The sequence below is a fragment of the Rhodnius prolixus genome, unplaced genomic scaffold (assembly GCF_049639745.1).
Source record: "Rhodnius prolixus isolate KJV_2025 unplaced genomic scaffold, Rpr scaffold_10, whole genome shotgun sequence".
In the NCBI taxonomy this organism is placed as follows: Eukaryota; Metazoa; Arthropoda; class Insecta; order Hemiptera; family Reduviidae; genus Rhodnius; species Rhodnius prolixus.
This window is the reverse complement of record NW_027411615.1, coordinates 11531059-11548294: the sequence shown is the minus strand read 5'-3', so window position 1 is coordinate 11548294 and position 17236 is coordinate 11531059. Positions and strand designations below refer to the sequence as shown.

The following is a 17236-nucleotide window of genomic DNA, read 5'->3' as shown; positions in this document are numbered from 1 at the left end:
AGTACATAAATCCAAAACGTAATTTTCAAAGAAATCGTAAATTTCGAATAGTTCACTTATAAGTGAACGAAATATAATTTTAATTAAAAAATCAGTGGTTTTCTTTCTTTCACTTACCTTGTAACCTTGTAAGAGGTTGCATTTTTTAAATTTGAGATTTCACTGTATTATGCATAGTTGAAAAGTAGTCCTTATATTTCAACAAGCTTCTTTTTTTTTTGAGTAAACTCAAAACAAGAAAAATTGTAGGAAGTCTATGTATTTGATTAGGTGCCAACACCTGACATTAGGCTCATGGTTAAGTTCGCTACAGAAAGTATCACATTATATCGCTTTTTTTTTTTTGTTTTTTTTTGAACTATTTCAACGATTTAAACTTGATGCACTGATTACTTACGCTAAGAAGCAACCTTCAAAATTATTTTCGAGGAAATGCGTTTTAGCTCAGTTCTGGAAGTGAGGATCATTTCATAGAAATTCAGTGTAATGTGCGTTCTTCTCATATATTTTATGTTATCGAGGATTATACGATTTTGAAGATAATTTCCTGAACGGAAGTAATTGGATTATTTTTTTCGAAGACTATCTTTATTTTAAAATTTATTAATATAATTAATAATTTATTTAAAAAATTTTTTAGGGCTTTTCCATTAGAGCTAATTTATATTGTTTACATTGGGTTTTTCCAGTGAATGGTAAAGCATTTTTATGAAAAATTATTTTTGTAAGGCTCTTGCTACTTCATACTTCCCTAAATAGCCATCTTATTTTAAAGCCATTAACATTTAATAAACATTCGTAGTTCGGATAAAACCTTAAGAATTGCAGATATTCGTGTGAGAGCGTACACTTAAAATTTTTATATTCATTAAAAGGTTAACTTATAACCTTTCTGACTGTTTCCCCAATTTGTTTATTTTTTAAAGCTTTTGTTGTTTTTATATTAAATTTTGCATGATAAATTTGCAATACAATGTATTGAAGATAAACGAGATAAGGATATTTACTTAGCTGACATTTTTTTTAAATAACATTAATTATTATGATTTCTTATTGTCTCAACAAAATTTCATTTTTTATTTAGAAATTTTAATGAAAATTCCCAAACTCAATGTTTTTTTCCCCCCTATTGGGTTAAAATTATTTTTCTTGCTTCATTCGCCTGACGTTGCGTTTTATTAACAAGTGTATTTTCTCAGGCCAGTTAGGAAATACTACTACTAATTTAGGCTTGCATAAGTTTTACGTTTTTGTTTGAACATAATATGTAATAATATATAGGAAGCTGAGAACTGTTTTCATATTGTAAGTTTTGTATTTCTTCATCATTGACTAAATTAAATTCTTTTTTTAGTCTTAGTACCTAAAATAGTAAGTTCCTTTTTTTCTGTTAGGAGGGTTGAACAAAAATATTCTCCTTGGAAATGGTTTTTTTTTTGTATTTATAAAACAAATGTGATCTGAAATCAGCATATAACATAAAAGATTATATCAAACCTTTAATACTATTTGTAGCCTCTGATGCTGAGGTTTTAGCCGATATCCGAAAATTAGAATTAAGGCTCCACTTAATTGAATTGTTTTAAAAAGTTATGTGTAGTACGGATAACAACAAGGGCTTAAAACTTTGAACTTTGGTACTTTATTTTTGGGGTACATAGGAAAGTGTAACCTTCCAACATCCAACTAATCTGCCATATCAGAACAATTATAGATTTGTCAACTACATAACATTAAGAATCCTAAATTTATCGTTGAAATTTTAAGTGAATTAATTTACTTCTATTTCTTTCTCTTATTTTCTTACATTGGTATGAGAAACATTATTATAGAGAAAGTACAACTTTTCAATTTAGAAATTACCTAAGTACAAAATCCCAATGTGGAATGGTCTGAAGTGATAGAAAATACAGCTGCAATTAAAGTTACAATCGTGATCAATGATATTTACGTCCCCTGGACAGTTTTCTCTCGTTCCTTGCCTTGTCCATCACTGTGCAGTGAGCAGTGAAAAGCTTCTATAAAAGGAAAAAATCTTAAGGGCTAACTGCTGGATTTGAACCCACGATCTCCACGTTGGAATCCCAGTATATGCTAACCACTGAACTAATCCTTATACTGCTTCATGTGAGATTTTGAAAAATTATACAGTGCATTTGATACAAACGTTTTGGCCAGAAATTGGTTTCAAAAATATCATCCACTTTTACGAGTATGTTTAGTTTCAATATTAATGTGTTTTTGTTGGCATATTAATTATTCTTACTTTTTGAGGACTTAAAACTTGGGTATAGCACCAGGTTCGAGCTATTTTTGTGCCAGTTTTTCTTTTTAATTTCTCAAAAACAGTAATGGGGTAAGTGTAGTTAGATTTGATCTTTGATTACTGTATTAATGTAACCAAAAAATATGTCATTAGCTTCTTATAGAAAGAATACTTCCTACCTTTCCATATTTCGCTACATCTAAATTAATGAAATCGTGTATGTGAGACATCATAAAGGAAATATGTTCTTACTATATTCTGAATTCATTCTGTTCAGTTCTATTTCTAAGAGCCTTCCCATTAAAAGGCCAATATAATGAAAACAAATCACCAATTCAGAAATCAAATTCAAGTAAGTTTAAAGTCTTATGAACGTTTCATATTAGATTCTTCTCTTCATTATTATCTTCTTCAAGTTAATGGGTTTCATAAACGTTTATTGACAGGTTTTTGTAAATTATTTGTGTTGAAACAGCATTGTTTTTGGTAATGGCCTGTTTTATTTTTGTGGTAATAATTAATATTTGACATTTCCTTATTATTATTAAGATGCTCTTGTGATTTGAGATCATCGATCAAATCATTGCATCACTTCTTAATCAAAACATTGATGTTAGGCAATCGCTCAATAGAGTTAGAGTTAAATAAATAAGCCTTTACTACAAAAAAGTAGATCAGATCTTAACAAAATAATTTTTTGAAAATACTGAATATCGATTCGATTCTTTTATCGAATATCAATTTATCAAAATTAGATTCTTTTTTTATAACCTGAAAATTATGACTTTTATAAGTGGGAGGTAAAATTATGATGAAATGCCACATTCAATAACGTGGCTTTCAGTAGTAATAACAGTAGTGGAATAAAGTGCCGTTAAGGATGTCTGAATTTGTCCCTGAAGAGGCTATTGTTCTACCAAACGGTTCACATTCTGTGTATACCAATTTACTTATTTTAACCCACTTCCTTAAAATTGTTTACATTATACAAAAATGGAGGAGTTAAAAAACATCTTTAATGCTAGGAATGAAAAAAGAAACTTTTCAGGTGACCAAGAGAAGGACATTAGCTGGTGCAAGCTACATACTTATTGGAGTGAAAGAACCAGTGAATGAAAAAAAGGGAACACATTGCTTCCGGAATGGTGGATAATTGTTTAACTTGGTTTAACTCTTAACTTTAAAAAAAATGATATTTATCGAAGTATAAATATTTGTTTCAAAGGTAAGTCAATTGAAAAAAAATAAGTATTTTTATTTTTAACTGAGGCGCATCAACATCTGAGGTCGTTGGTGCCCGGATTGTTTTTTTTTTTTTTTTTTTTTTTTTTAGTTCTCTGCCAGCTTTCGGACAGTATTCTCTCGTTACTATCTTATCACCGAACAGTGAGGTGTAAGAAGCGCCCCTAAGAAGAAAAAAAAAGTTAAGAATCAGAACCTGGATTCGAACCAGTGATCTCCGCGTTGGAATCCAGTATACGCTAACCTTTACCCCAGAGCTAATTCCTTCCCTAAAATTAGTAGTTACAAGTAAGTAGGAAATGCCTAGTTGTTAAAAGATTTTGTGATGGTTAAGTTCATTTGAAGGAGAAATGTTTACGGAAAGGATTTTGGTAAAATCGTCGTAGAGTAAACACATTTAACAAATCTAAACACATTTAATTCACTGCTGTGAAGGTTAGGCTATTGGCTTCCGCATTATAAACAAAAATGTTTTCTCTCCTTATCACAGAAATAGGTATCTCAATAAAGCTTGGCATTCTTTTTGTATTAGAATAAGAAAGATTGTGGGAAAAGGATATAGTGCTCTGGACTCACCTTGCCAAGATCCCAGGTTTGAAACCGTGCTTGGCCTTTACAATTTTATTTCTTCCGAGTAGTTTCTTACAGCTCACTGCCCTTTGATCGAGAGAACATTGTTCGGAGCATTGCAGTGCACTGAAAGAGGCACTGGGTACTATTGATATCAAGATCTTGCAAAGCTTTAACAAATTAAATAAAATAACAAGGATTACTTTAAAGTTACAAAATATAAACTATCCTTTCAGGCCAACTTTATTCAAGCCCAGGTTGATACTAAATAAATATTTAGAGAGATGATAAAACGTTCGGTATCTCTTGACAAGTACATTGCCTAAGAAGTGGAAAAATGAAGTTTTAGCAGAAGTTTTACAAAAAAAATAATGCCTTCAGCCAATGGTCACAGGGCGAGTGATTGCGACGAATAATAATTAGTGTATTTATGAAGAAATAGAATACATTATACAAAATAGATAAACATACATACATCAGTAGCACTTATCAGCATGTACAGAATCCGTCTGCCGAGTTGCTAATCTACAGATGTATAATTACATATGTACAAAATTACAAACAACTTTTTTATTTCATAATTAATAAAAAATTAACAAAGGAAAAAAACAAATTTATACCTTCAAGAGTTGAACACGGAAGTTAATTAAATAAGCTTTTCCAGCAACAATTTCCTATAATGTAGGGCATCTTTTAGATATTTTACAGAGTAAAGTCCAGTCCTTGCCATCGAGATATTTGCAAATTTATCTACTGAGAGTACATTTTTTCCTAAATATTGCCACCTGTAAGGGGCTAGTATCGGACATATTCCGACAAAGTGTAAAATATCTTCTGTTTCTTTTAAATTGCAAAGGGTACACAATTGACAAGCATCTGGAGTTGTGGTTTATAATTTAGATAAAATGATTCTGATCTGACCTGGATAATGAGTTTGGAAAGTTCAGAGTAAGATCTATTATGAATATAATACGAATCTTGACTTTCTGTAACAGGCTTTCCTAAAAAATTGCGACGAATAATTGGAATAATTCAGAATAAAGTACATAATTCAATGTAGATGTTCTATTATTAGTTATTATGCCAAGAAAACACCTGATTTTCTTCTGGAAATTCGTCCATTTTGTTTGCTTTTTTCTTGAAATTCATTGACTTAAAATGGTAACGCTTCTCTGTTGATTAAAGTTGGTTATCGTTTCAACATCTTGATCTAAAAGAAAATGTATAGAAATTACAAAATAAAATTACCATTTGGGATATTTTCACTCCGCGTCAAGTGAGTAACTCAAGAAAGTTCTTGAATGAATCTTTTGCATTGTAAACAAAGATTATTTTACTCCTTATTAGAGCAAAATAATAGCTCTATAATGGTTTAACAATTATACCTCTTATCTATTATTACCTAGAGAAAGGTAAAAATAAAATTAGTAGTTGATTTCTACTAATTTCTTTTTCCACATCAACATAACTAATTAAAGTATAATATTTGTTACCATAAAACCATATTTTCTTAATAATGGTTCACCATTAAAGTAGAAATGTAAAGTACATTTGAATAAGTGTTGATTGAAAAGATACTGTATTTCAGAGTTCGCCGCTTCTATGGGACACATGGTATTCAGTAAACAGGTTCCAATAGTTCCTCTACACCATTATCTCTTGAGAATAAACATAAACGCTAGCAGTGGGTACCTGGCCTTTGAAAACCTCTCTTAATTCTTCATATTACATGCGAGTACTACTTTCTTTGTATCATTTATTCTATTTTTTTTTTTTTCACATAAATAAAGGAGGAAAAAAAATTAACTTTAAGTTTATTGTCGTCCTGGTACAATTTACAACTAGAAGTGGAAATATGTATAACCTATAAATAACTGGAGTTACTTGGAATTACTAATACTACAAATTGAAACTAGCAATTTGTAAATTTTGTTGGCAGTTGGTAAATGAGTATATAAACTCACAAAATGGCTTTTTCCGAATCCAAAACATTGATATATCTCCTAAACTAAAACTTACTAGTTTAAGAAGTTAAGTATAAGGGTTGATTAAACGACAAAAGGTACACAAATCAGCAAGTACATATTATTTCAAGAATATTTTTTAGAATTTATTAGATGTCACAGACCATTATGGTGGCAATTTTTATCTACAAAATTTCTGCTCCGAAAAAGAGTAGCCTAGCATAAAGAGTTCAAGTCCATATATTATACCGAACTGGCATTCTACTAGACTGACCAACACCCCCTCCCCCAAAAGTGCCCTTAATCGAAGTATTAGAGAAAAATGTTTCCTATAAAACTTGTAGAGCTATTTGTGAGCTATAATTATATTAAGTTTAAAGAGAATCGAACCAGCGGTTTTTCCAAAAATGTTAAAAAAGTGAAAAATCTATTCAGTAATGTACTTTTGGTGCACCTATTTTGACCAAAAATTAATTGTCGCTTCCGCTGGTGGCACCTGAATGAAATATCAAATAACAAATTTGAAAATATTAAATATTTAAATATAAAATTTATGAAGGAAGCTGCATTTTGCCTCAAATTTAGTGATAAAAGTTCTGTACATTAGAGCTGAATTCCAAACAAAAATGAACATTGCGAGACAACAATTTGACAAATTGTTATAACATTACTTCCTCTTAAGGGATGAAATTTCATTAGGAAATAACGCAACATACGAAAATTTCAACTTCCGCGGTACCATTTAAACTACTGCATCCAAAAAGGCTGAAAATTATCTGTGATGGAGAAACACCGATTATTCTTTGTATCATCCCCAAGAATAATTTAACAAACTTCAATGAGAATGTTGCCAGTGAGCAGTTTCTCACCTCCATTTGATCCAGTCAAGATTACTTGCACGAGATTCACTGATTACATTGTTCTGTAGAAATGAATAATAATAATAAAAAAAAAGTATAGTTTGGAGAATGGAGGCGCTGCTTTGCATGTATAAAATAATCGAAAGGAATTGAAACAATCCTACAGAGGTAGGAATTAAAATGCAATAGGTTCTTCCATTGGTCATATCCCTAACTTAGCACACTAGAACATTATAATTTTGTACCTACGTCAGATTTGTAAAAAATAAATTCAAAGATGTACATGGCTTGAAAAGCAAGATCATAGCTTTCAAGAAGTCTTTGCTTCGCTAGGATTGAGGGTGCAGAGATAACGAATAAATGAAATCATGATACATTTGAAAAGATATAGAATACGAGGTGTGTTCAAAAAGTAACGGGAATTTTCGTTTTTTGAAAAAAATATTTATTTATTCATCTACATTAATATTGTCGCCTTCAAAGTAGTCCCCTTCGCATACAATACACTTGTGCCAGCGCTTTTTCCAATCCTCGAAACACTTCTGAAACTCGATCTTTGTGATAGCTTTCAGCTCTTTCAGCGATTCGCTTTTAATGTCCTCTATGCTTGTAAAACGACGGCCTTTTAATGTTCTCTTTATGTTTGGAAATAGAAAAAAGTCACATGGAGCCATGTCTGGCGAATATGGAGGCTGGGGCATCGTTAAAGTTTTGTTTTTGGCCAAAAATTCACGAACAAGCAATGAAGTGTGAGCAGGTGCATTATCGTGGTGCAAAATCCATGAATTGTTTTGCCACAAATCCGGGCGTTTTTTTTCGGATTGCTTCACGCAAACGGCGTTGAACTTGTAGGTAGTACTCCTTATTGATTGTTTGACCTTGTGGCAAGAATTCATGATGCACTATGCCATTAAAATCGAAGAACACAGTGAGCATAACCTTCACATTCGACCGCACTTGTCGAGCCTTTTTCGGTCTTGGCGATCCAGAATGCCTCCACTGGGACGATTGAGCCTTAGTTTCGACATCATATCCGTAAACCCATGTTTCGTCACCTGTTATAACACGTTTCAGTAGATCCGCATCGTTGTCGACTTCATTGAGTGACTCTTGAGCAACTTCCATTCTCCGCTGTTTTTGTTAGAAAATAATTTTGGAACAAATTTTGCTGCCACACGTTTCATACCCAAAACATCCGAAAAAATTTCATGGCATGAGCCAATTGATATGGCAACATCATCAGCGACTTCTCTGATTGGGATTCGGCGATCGTTCATAACCATTTATTTCACTTTTTTCACGTTTTCATCGGTTGTTGATGTGCTTGGACGTCCAGGTCGTTCGTCATCTTCAACGTTTTCGCGGCCATCTTGGAAACGCTTATACCACTCGTAAATCCTTGTTTTACTCATAGCAGACTCACCATATGCCTTAATTAACATTTCACACACTTTATTACACTTTATTTCATTTTTTACGCAAAATTTAATACAAATTCTTTGATCCATTTTTTTTAACAAACAAAAATCGCCAAGCTCGAAAAACACGTCTAACCTTAACGGCTGCCACTTAAGAAGTAAACAATGAATATTACTGAAAATTTTATCGTACTTCAGGGGCATGTGTACCAACATAATAAAAAAAAAATTTTACAATCAGACTCTCCAAACCCGCGAAATTTAAAAATTCCCGTTACTTTTTGAACACACCTCGTATACTGATGTTTGAAGGCATAGAAGCTGTCAGTTGAATTGGAGTTTTTCCTAATAATTATTGTGCTTGGGTTACACTTAATCCTAAAGCAAAACCAGACTAATCAATAAAAAAAAAAATATACTGAATCCAAGTAAGTAGAAAATTGACATGTTGTGTATTTGTCAATTGCTGTAAGAGATTTCACAGTAGAATCAGTTTGTTTAGTAATGAGTATTACTAAATGGGGTACAGGTTAATATAAGGTTTTTCCTAAATATAATTTTTTTTAGCATACCTACTTTTTTTTTAAATTAGATAACAATATATGAAATTAAAAAAGGTAAGTGGGGCAGTTCAGGTGTTCATTTCCTCTTTCCTCTTAACGACCTGCTTCTTATCTACTTTCTCCAATAAGGGACATCAACAATTAATCGAACGAACATGAAAGTTTCATTTTTAGAGATGGTACACACCATAAATAGAGCAAGTTTACAAAACATTAGAAATTCGTTTAATAACTATTATTATTGCTAAGAATTATTTTGCAATTTTATGCTATGTAAATAAGAATAGAATGAATTGAGTAATCTAGGATGATGGGAAATAGTAAATTGAAGAAGTAAACAAGTTTGCAATAAAATTACTAAAATTGAAAATTCAGGTTTAAAATTTCTGCATTAGGAATTGCTCAATGGTCACAAAAGCCAACAAATTTTGGGTCGAAGAAGTAAACTAATGTTAGGAATAAGTAAGAAAAACGTTTGAAGTAAAAATTGAATGAATTACTACATTCATTGAAAATGTGGTTAGGTCCGCCGTGCGTGATAATTTCTTTTATTTTAACCGTCATAGCTCGCACATCTCTGACTGGTTTTGGACATTCATTCATCAACAGTGGTAGATTCATCAGGTTAATGCAGATATTTGACTTCACTTACGTTACTATCTCACATAAACACCAGCTGAGTCAGTTTTAGTGGTACAGTCAACCCTCCTATAACACGGTGAGTGCATATCGCTTTATATGGAAACCGCGCTATAAGAAACTCGGATTTAACTGTACTAACAAGGCTAATTCGAAGCGCGTTGTATGGAAACCATCTACCGCGTTGTATGGAAACCGCGCTATAAGAAACTCAGAATTAGTACAAATCACATCATTCGTACCGCGTTATAATGGAGACCAATAAATAAAAAAAGACAAGATAAATTATAAATTATTTTTATTGAATAGTTATATTGAAGAGTTCATATAAGGAAATGATAAAAAAAAAAATGAAACAAAAATTGAAAGGAATTTAGAAATAAAAATAATATTTTAATAAATAATTAAATATTTTTAATTATAACAGTTAAAAAGGTTATAGTGTTACCTTATAGAAAAAAATGGATTCTAGTGATTCCTGTTTAGTTTTTTTTTTTTAGTTAATAACCCTAATGGTTGCAGAAAAAATATAATATTTAACTCGAGTGTAAAGTATTTTCCTCACACTCGGCAATTTGCACTTGCACTCGCCTCGCTTCGCTCGCTCGTGCGTGCAAACCCTGCCTTGTGTGAGGAAAAGTACTACTACTTTCCACACTTGTTAAATAAATAACTATATTATTATATTAGAACAAATGAAGAATATTACTTGCAGTATTGTGTAATGTTGTCCAATTATAAACCACAAATAAACCGTTTGAGTGCCATGGAGCGATTTTGCGCTTCTTCGCTGTCGCTAGAACAGTGCCAGCAACAAAATTTTAGAAAGAATGGGTCACCAACGAAACGTACTGTGAAAGAGCTCTGAGACGACTGAAACCGATGTCGTAAACGGCTAAGAGATAAGCTTGAATGTTTATATAAACATATCCAGTTAAAATCATTCATTGGGTGCACGGAAAGAACTGATGGGACGTTATTGAACGGAAACCGCGCTGTAAGAGTACCGCGTTAAAGGAGGGCTGTCGCAATTTCAGCTCCGCGTTATATGGAAACCGCGTTCTGAGAGTACCGCGTTATACGAGGGTTGACTGTATTTATCCAGTAGGAGCTACCAATCAATATTTTAATTAGGAAGGTGAAGCACAATTATTAAGAGTTACCAGTGTTCTCAAAACAAAATGGTTTATTTCTTTAAATACACAAAGAATACATTAACTTTATAAAAACACAAGTAATCAAAGTCCAGAACTTCAACAGGAAACTGTAACAGTAACTAAAAAGGTTGATGTCTGGTTATAAATCTGTAGCGTTGCCGCCACACAGTCTTCTATAACCTAATACCTCTACCAGTTAAGAACGTCGCCCGCTACTTTAGGCTTTACTTAGACCAAGGCCTATCTTGGAATCCCCATACAAATTATAATTTATAGTTCTATTTCAAAACCTATCTTTGAGCTGTGACCCTTGGAGGTCACGTAGTCGAAAGATTAGATTTCAATTTTCTCCATTTTTTTTAGTACTATGTTTTTGAATTTCGGTGGTCTCTGTCAGTCTTTCAAACTGAAATCTTAGCAGTTTTAATTTTTGCCCAATATCCGAACGTTAAGGGCACTTACAGGCGTCTTTTTGGTTAACCAGATCGTAAAGGGACAAACAATAAGGTCACTTTTTGGCCTTAGTGTATACTTACTTCCTAACGTATATTTTCAGTAAATCCACCCGTTTACATGCTTCCCTCTTACAAGGAAAAGGTGAAAGTAAAAAAAGTATTTGCTGTTAGATCACCTTAGTAAGAATATTCTTTCGTCTGATGATCTAGCTCACCAGTTTTGAACCTTTTATTCTCATAAACATATCATTATCCGCTTTCTAATCGTCGATTAATTGTCCTTGTCGCCGCTTTGAAATGAATTCCTTCTCTTCAGTGACAAACATATCCACATATCCTTCATTGAAGGATGCCAATTACCCAATAAAAGTAATGATCTCTTTTTGCACAATATTTTAAGGGCTTGTTTTCATAAATTGAAACAAGGCGATAGTTACTTATTAAAAGTTTCCGTTTAGCCGATTCATTTGAAATTTAAACAAAATTCCTCCAGTGAGTTTATGCAGTATGTAATAGTAACTGAAGTTACTTTATATAAAGAATACTATATAAACTATAAGATGAGAAATGAATAGAAAATTTATATTTTAGTCACGCTACTCTGTTAGCTAAATGAATGGTGTTAAAAGTGACATTTTAAAATATTAAACAGTATCTTTGCTAGAAGATGTAATTATACTTATAATTGCAGGTTACACCTTCAGAGATGAAATTTTTCTCACGACAAATCTAATGGGTTTCTTCATTGGAAGGTTGCGATGCAACTCATTGCCATTTCAATCCCTTCTAGTAGGGAAACATTCCTGAAATACATAATTCCTTTAACGTCTTTTCAATTTATTTGCTTTACCTTTGCTATATGTTTTGAGTGAAATAAATAATCTCACTGTTGATTTGTAAGTAAAGTCTATTTTTCAGGCGTACTTTACGTCCAACTACCAAGTTATTTAGTTTCATTTGTCGGAAAAGAGTAATAAATTAAGCAAGGCCGTGTGCTTTAGTTCAATAATCTAAAGTAATCGATAATTTCTATATTGAACTACACCCTCTGATTATTCACCTACGAATTAAACCATTTCAAATACTAAAATAATGAAAACGAGATATTTAAGTTTGTTGATTCCAAAGAAAGCAACTGTATTGAAGGCGAAGAATTGTAGATGGATTCAAGTTGTAGTAAAATGGACGTAATAAATTAAGCTAGAATGAGTAAAAAATCACAGACTTTTGATCATTCTTGATTTAATCAAATTAGGATGAAAACATCAATTTGGAACGTATAATATTTCAAGAAAAAGACAAACATTTTTCTTCCACAAGTTTGCAAAATATTAGAACAAAAATTTCCCATAAAGAAAAGTGCATAATTTAGTTGAAGGAAATATTACTTCGTTTGAACTGGCAGCACTTCCAGCTGGAAGTACTGTAATATTATATATTACTATCTTACTACATATGTATTATATTTACAGGATGTCCTGTCTCCTAAACGTACGCAGAGATCTTCCGGAATCTCTGAGTGAGAGTTCAGTGCACTAACGATTGAGCTAATCTCTTCCCTTTTACTTGTTAAAATTATTTATCACTCCATCTTTCTTTTTTATTTTTTTTTAAATGAGTTGCCTGAATTCTAAAATATTCTGCTTTTTGCTAGCACATAAGCGATTTACGTAATTGTGATTTAAGTAATGAATGAACTAAATTATAACGTCTACTATGTCACAGAAGTATTATGATTACGGCATTTATAATCGGTGCTAGGGGAGAAATCCCAAATAAGTTCACTGAAACTGGTCCATATTATCATTGTAATTATTACAAGAACTAGTTCTATCTTAGCATAAATATTTTCAAGCCTACGTTGAGATCGTGAGGACAGCTATTACCGCTTATAAAGAACTAACCTATTCAATTTAATTACTATTTAATGCCACATAAAATTTAATTAGCTTTTAAAAATCATTGTTCAGTTATTACGCCACTTTCAGCGAGTAAATAATTGAAGTTAATTCCGCAAGTTAATCACCACTCACTCAGGTTGCTAAGCGAAGGCTCATTGTATTAAGTACACTGTAGATAAAGGAAGTGGCGTCCCCTCATTAACACTTCAACCGTGTTTGGTTGGCTGCTCTGTCAATAGATTTACATCTTGTAATAAAGCTGAAAATGGTGTACACTCTACTGAAGTTAACAGCCTTCCTACCGCCTATTGCTTCAATGAGGAAGCTGTTTCCGGAAAAGGAACTACCCTATTTGCCAGCTGTTCTATTTATCTGATATAGAACTTCTGATTTGTACTGCAGGAAAGGTTGAGGTGGCTCTTTATTTACTTTTAAATCTTAATAAAGGCTCGAAATTTGTTTCAAAAGACTTTTTTTTATGACAATGTTTACTTTACGGTTTTTTTTTTTAAACTAAGAGATTAATTTACAAAAAGCCATAGTTGGGTAGTTGTAAGAAAAACTGGGTCCCAAAGATGGAGTTTTTTTAGTTGCTAGAATTTACTTCAAGTTTAGTAATCTCGATACGATTGTGGCGATCTCGATTTCTCATCATTTGACCCAAAATATTCCATTTCCAGGACCAAATATTTTCAAAAATCAAATAGAATATTTGGGCCTTCTATAATGTCAAGCTTTTACTACATCTCATTCTCTATTGATGATAAAACGATTTACCAATGTTTATCTATTCGATTGTTATATTGATGTAAAGATCAGTGTTTTTCGCAAATCCTTCAATATGTTCGTAATTATGTACCAGGGTCTCCATGAAAACCCTAGGAAGGAATTGATGGTCCCATAAGTCAAAACATCTCTCATCACCACATTCTGAGGATGATCCTACTAACATCCTAAGGAAGTTCTTGGAGAAGAAATCCATCTGTAAGGCCTTATAACTCGCTTTGTCCAAATACGCTTCCGCTCCAAGATATTATGAAGAAGACTTCCCCAAATTAAAAACAAAAAACCTGGGTACACGATAATTTATATTCCGTTTTCAGGAGATACTGGAGTCCACAGTTGGGCTAACCAATCTCTGAAGCCAACTCAATGCTGTTAGGAAGGATGTATTCTTATAAAGTCAGTAAAGTAGCCAACTTTAAAAAAAGACCAAGAATGAAAGCCTTGCAAAAGTCTGTCAATATCTTACCTTGTTCTTGTTTAAAAAATTTCCTTCTTTTAAAATCGTGGCACTACTTTTACCCAAAAATTGCGTGGCATACCAGTTTACTAAAACTTGGTATAAAACTACTTCTTTATTGCATTCAAAGTAAATAGATGTGTTTTTTGTTTTCAGATACTTCTGTCGATGCCCCTCTTTATTTCTAGAAGATGATGCTGATCGGTTGTTAATGGAAGCAGACTCCAATCTTTCAATATAGTTCCAGAGAAGTTTCTTTAGTTGGCAATTCACCTTATGATTTTGAATCAATTTTTTAGATCCACCATTTGTCAAAAACAAATTCAATACTGAAAATGTATTGAAATTCAGAACTTATTTGTTCAGTCTTTTTTGTTTTCATCCATTTCGTTCTAAGCTGTGGATTGTACTTGTAAACAATCAAATAGTGCTTTCTTTAAATTTACTGTTGCTGTTACTGCGCTGTTTAAGTTACTTATGTTGGGATCTATTATAAGGGTCTACAACAGACTGCATTATTACCAACTACCATTTGTTCTTGGCGAAACCCAACTCTAAACAAAGCGGTTTCTTATTCTTATCTTCCCTATTAATGAACACAGTATTGCTGTAAGAATAGTCTTGTTGATCAGATGTAGTTTGCCTCTGGGTGCGCTTAATTCAATTAGTTGTTCTCTAGTATTTTCTCTGCTGGCCTTAGTTGAATATGGTGTATGCTAAGCAAGAATACTCAGATTAAATCGAAAGAATGAATAAAAATGTTCAAACGTTTCAGATTTTGAACGAAGAGAACCCAATCTGTTGATATGCACTGATCCGGGAGTTTCTTGTTATTTTGTACAACGAACAAAGCACTTCATTTTTACAACCTTCCTCGCATTCAGTCTCCAAGCCATTTGCTCCATTAAATAACTGTTAGAGATGATAATCTAAGACTGATTATTTTTGGAAGGAAATCTGGAAATATTAGTTTATTAATTCGACCTCACTATTTTAGCTGAACATCCTCTTGTCACAATGGACCATCAAAAACTGTAGGGCATCCTTCAGGATACAATATTTTTCGTGCTGGAAAGTAGATCGTTCTTGTATACTCGAACTTAATTTTAAGTTAATGGCCACGTGTAGTGGTGAAAGTTTCACTTACACGTGTATACCATATTGTTCTTTAAACAATGTAGTTGTATCGTATTAAGATGTCCTAATGTTTACAACTATGTAATAAGTTAATAACAAGAAAGCTTAAGAACGAGAAGATGAACCACTTTACCATTAAAAAATCATTTACTGCGTTTTTTTTTTTTGTATAGATAATGAACATTTAAAATCCGTCACAATCAATCATGTGGTTAATCTTATCAAGAGCAGTACAGGTGAACTGTTTACCTTGATGGGAAGGGGAGCTATCTCAACGCGTGTGTTTTAAAACGATGAAGGGGATAGTTTCTAGACGCATAACTGTCGGTGATAACGTTGTCTGTCGAGTCACATTTAATCATTTACCTTTTATTTGGAAAGTGATTCGAAATAGAATATCTTTCTTTCTTGTAGAGTTAGTGAAGAATGGACAAGAATTCAATTTGTTGGGAACTGATTCATTAAACCAAAGACGAAAAAGATTATTACCAATTTCAGTTATAATTTTTGTTTCTACCAAAGGATTAGGTCATTTTTTTAGGGCTTATACTTATTAACAATTGCAGTTTATTTTGTATTGTTAACATTAGAAGTTGGTATGCCTTCTGCCCTGACTGTTTAGTTACTCTTTGTGTTAGATACTTCATTGACTTTCCATTAACTTATTTTTTTATTACTATTCTTATGAAGGCAAACAAATTAATTACACATTTTGTAGAATCTTGAACATTCAGATCTACAAGATTGAATATTTATTGAAAATTACAAAATTAAATCTTAAATTGGTTACTTTCAGAGATTGAGATTCACCAAGAATTTTTTTTCTGGTTGAGGATTTGGGTATGAAATGTAAATGCATTTTTTCATTTATTGTACAACTTTACTTTCATTTTTGACTTAAATACAATCAACTTTTTTAATGAGGTTGTTTCTGAGAATATGTTAACAAAATAATTAAGGCTAAATCTGATCTCTTTAAGCTATAAACTAAACATGAATAATTGATAGTCATTTATTAAGTTATAACATTTTTGGTTATGACTCTTTGAGGTTTTCAGAGTGCACCATGGCAGAAGAAGAAGAGTATTCAGCAGGGTAATTCTAGGAAAGCTGCTCGCAGTTTTTATATTGAAGCTAGATGCATTTTATTTGAGCAGCTACGATATGAATCAAACCTGAGTCGTAATTTTCTCAGATATTCAATAGGTTTATTAGCTAACATGCATCTCAAATGCATTGTGAGACTGTTCGAGTGTGAACATTCTGGTTAGTACTGGGACATATAGTTTGAGTGCCCAGGCACTCAATATCCAGATATTTAGGGCGAAAGCTTAATGAGACTTTAGCCGAAAAAAATCCAAGTCACAGTGTAGCAAAACGATAGTCGTAAAGCATAGCCATGGCGGATGAAACCCAGAACAGAAGCAGGTGAGAATGTTTATTATAAGCCACTCACGTTAGTTTACTATCGTGTTGGAGACAATTCAAACAATAAGTCCATTACTTTATTAAAGATTTCTTATAGCTTATCAATGTTTGTTCACTAAGTGATAAACTTACGTTTGCTGGTGGTTCCTAAGCTCAAGAAGTCACTTATATAAGTTATCTCTGCGAATGTGAATGGAGAGCATTTTTGAAATGTGCACTTTTTATAGGCTCAGTTACCCACAGCGACACCAAGTTATCTGAAGAATTTTAAAAATAGAAAAAAGTATAATGACCCTTCTTTTAGGAGAATATTCAAAACAAAATATAAATAATTATTTTAAAATTTTTCTAAAACTTTAAATTATTTATACAATTAAATTTACTAAGCAAAGA

At 32.2% G+C, this 17236-nt stretch overlaps 2 long non-coding RNA genes across 2 annotated transcripts in view; one reads left to right on the top strand and one right to left on the bottom strand.

Annotated features, from left to right (window-relative positions):
• Positions 1-5287, top strand: part of LOC141456988 (uncharacterized) — a 15524-nt gene extending 10237 nt beyond the window's left edge. Inside the window, exons 2-3 of the long non-coding RNA XR_012460143.1 lie at positions 3315-3491; positions 4315-5287. This is a non-coding gene — a long non-coding RNA (uncharacterized lncRNA). The remainder of the gene's footprint in view (positions 1-3314; positions 3492-4314) is intronic.
• LOC141456989 (uncharacterized) lies at positions 4996-17236 on the bottom strand. The gene is made up of 2 exons (XR_012460144.1): positions 16976-17236; positions 4996-5288 (listed from the first exon to the last, which is right to left on the bottom strand). It is a non-coding gene; the product is annotated as an uncharacterized lncRNA (long non-coding RNA).